We start from the raw sequence: 2,814 nt of genomic DNA, 5'->3' as shown, positions 1-2,814 counted from the left end.
GGACCTCGGTTCTATTTTGTTGGTTTTCGGAACCCGAGGTAATGATTAATAGGGACAGGCGGGGGCATTCGTATTGCGACGTTAGAGGTGAAATTCTTGGATCGTCGCAAGACGAACAGAAGCGAAAGCATTTGCCAAGTATGTTTTCATTAATCAAGAACGAAAGTTAGAGGTTCGAAGGCGATCAGATACCGCCCTAGTTCTAACCATAAACGATGCCAGCCAGCGATCCGCCGCAGTTCCTCCGATGACTCGGCGGGCAGCCTCCGGGAAACCAAAGCTTTTGGGTTCCGGGGGAAGTATGGTTGCAAAGCTGAAACTTAAAGGAATTGACGGAAGGGCACCACCAGGAGTGGAGCCTGCGGCTTAATTTGACTCAACACAGGAAACCTCACCAGGCCCGGACACCGGAAGGATTGACAGATTGATAGCTCTTTCTTGATTCGGTGGGTGGTGGTGCATGGCCGTTCTTAGTTGGTGGAGCGATTTGTCTGGTTAATTCCGATAACGAACGAGACTCTAGCCTGCTAACTAGTCGCGTGACATCCTTCGTGCTGTCAGCGATTACTTTTCTTCTTAGAGGGACAGGCGGCTTCTAGCCGCACGAGATTGAGCAATAACAGGTCTGTGATGCCCTTAGATGTTCTGGGCCGCACGCGCGCTACACTGAAGGAATCAGCGTGTCTTCCTAGGCCGAAAGGTCGGGGTAACCCGCTGAACCTCCTTCGTGCTAGGGATTGGGGCTTGCAATTGTTCCCCATGAACGAGGAATTCCCAGTAAGCGCGAGTCATAAGCTCGCGTTGATTACGTCCCTGCCCTTTGTACACACCGCCCGTCGCTACTACCGATTGAATGATTTAGTGAGGTCTTCGGACTGGTACGCGGCATTGACTCTGTCGTTGCCGATGCTACCGGAAAGATGACCAAACTTGATCATTTAGAGGAAGTAAAAGTCGTAACAAGGTTTCCGTAGGTGAACCTGCGGAAGGATCATTACCGACTAGACTGCATGTCTTTCGATGTGCGTGTCGTGTCGCGCAACACGCTACCTGTACGGCTCGCAGTAGCCGTGCGCCGCGTGCGGAACCACGCGTTCGTCTCAAAACTAACGGCAATGTTGTGTGGTACGAGCGCTGAAGCGCTGGAGCGGCTGGCCTGCGGCACCTGGCGCCTGGCGCCGGTTTTGAATGACTTTCGCCCGAGTGCCTGTCCGCTCCGGTGTGGAGCCGTACGACGCCCATCGGCCGTGAGGCCGTTGGACACTGAACGCTGGAACAGGGGCCGCCACACGCCTCAGTCCCGCCTATGCAACTGTCTTGAAAGAGATAGTGGAAACTATGAAAAGATCACCCAGGACGGTGGATCACTCGGCTCGTGGGTCGATGAAGAACGCAGCAAATTGCGCGTCGACATGTGAACTGCAGGACACATGAACATCGACGTTTCGAACGCACATTGCGGTCCATGGATTCCGTTCCCGGGCCACGTCTGGCTGAGGGTCGGCTACGTATACTGAAGCGCGCGGCGTTTGCCCCGCTTCGCAGACCTGGGAGTGTCGTGGCCGCCTGTGGGGCCGGCCGCGTCTCCTTAAACGTGCGATGCGCGCCCGTCGCCTGGCGGTTCGCATACCGGTACTTACTCGGTAGCGTGCACAGCCGGCTGGCGGTGTGGCGTGCGACACCTCGTACAACGACCTCAGAGCAGGCGAGACTACCCGCTGAATTTAAGCATATTACTAAGCGGAGGAAAAGAAACTAACAAGGATTCCCCCAGTAGCGGCGAGCGAACAGGGAAGAGTCCAGCACCGAACCCCGCAGGCTGCCGCCTGTCGTGGCATGTGGTGTTTGGGAGGGTCCACTACCCCGACGCCTCGCGCCGAGCCCAAGTCCAACTTGAATGAGGCCACGGCCCGTAGAGGGTGCCAGGCCCGTAGCGGCCGGTGCGAGCGTCGGCGGGACCTCTCCTTCGAGTCGGGTTGCTTGAGAGTGCAGCTCCAAGTGGGTGGTAAACTCCATCTGAGACTAAATATGACCACGAGACCGATAGCGAACAAGTACCGTGAGGGAAAGTTGAAAAGAACTTTGAAGAGAGAGTTCAAAAGTACGTGAAACCGTTCTGGGGTAAACGTGAGAAGTCCGAAAGGTCGAACGGGTGAGATTCACGCCCATCCGGCCACTGGCCTCCGCCCTCGGCAGATGGGGCCGGCCGCCCGCGCGGAGCAATCCGCGGCGGGGTCGTGTCCGGTTGCCTTTCCACTCGCCGCGGGGCGGGGCCGTTCCGGTGTGCGGTGGGCCGCACTTCTCCCCTAGTAGGACGTCGCGACCCGCTGGGTGCCGGCCTACGGCCCGGGTGCGCAGCCTGTCCTTCCGCGGGCCTCGGTTCGCGTCTGTTGGGCAGAGCCCCGGTGTCCTGGCTGGCTGCCCGGCGGTATATCTGGAGGAGTCGATTCGCCCCTTTGGGCGCTCGGGCTCCCGGCAAGCGCGCGCGGTTCTTCCCGGATGACGGACCTACCTGGCCCGGCCCCGGACCCGCGCCGCTGTTGGCTCGGGATGCTCTCGGGCGGAATAATCGCTCCCGTCAGCGGCGCTTCAGCTTTGGACAATTTCACGACCCGTCTTGAAACACGGACCAAGGAGTCTAACATGTGCGCGAGTCATTGGGCTGTACGAAACCTAAAGGCGTAATGAAAGTGAAGGTCTCGCCTTGCGCGGGCCGAGGGAGGATGGGGCTTCCCCGCCCTTCACGGGGCGGCGGCCTCCGCACTCCCGGGGCGTCTCGTCCTCATTGCGAGGTGAGGCGCACCTAGAGCGTAC

General features: G+C 58.9%; 2 non-coding genes across 2 annotated transcripts in view; both read left to right on the top strand.

Annotated features, from left to right (window-relative positions):
- The first annotated feature begins 1,348 nt into the window (after positions 1-1,348).
- LOC126476400 (5.8S ribosomal RNA) lies at positions 1,349-1,503 on the top strand. The gene has a single exon (XR_007586940.1). It is a non-coding gene; the product is annotated as a 5.8S ribosomal RNA (ribosomal RNA).
- A 188-nt stretch (positions 1,504-1,691) lies between these two features.
- Positions 1,692-2,814, top strand: part of LOC126477019 (large subunit ribosomal RNA) — a 4,225-nt gene continuing 3,102 nt past the window's right edge. Inside the window, exon 1 of the ribosomal RNA XR_007587426.1 lies at positions 1,692-2,814. This exon is cut by the window's right edge and continues 3,102 nt beyond it. This is a non-coding gene — a ribosomal RNA (large subunit ribosomal RNA).

This window comes from Schistocerca serialis, chromosome 4 (genome assembly GCF_023864345.2).
Source record: "Schistocerca serialis cubense isolate TAMUIC-IGC-003099 chromosome 4, iqSchSeri2.2, whole genome shotgun sequence".
NCBI lineage: Eukaryota > Metazoa > Arthropoda > Insecta > Orthoptera > Acrididae > Schistocerca > Schistocerca serialis.
This window is presented reverse-complemented; position numbering and strand designations above follow the sequence as displayed.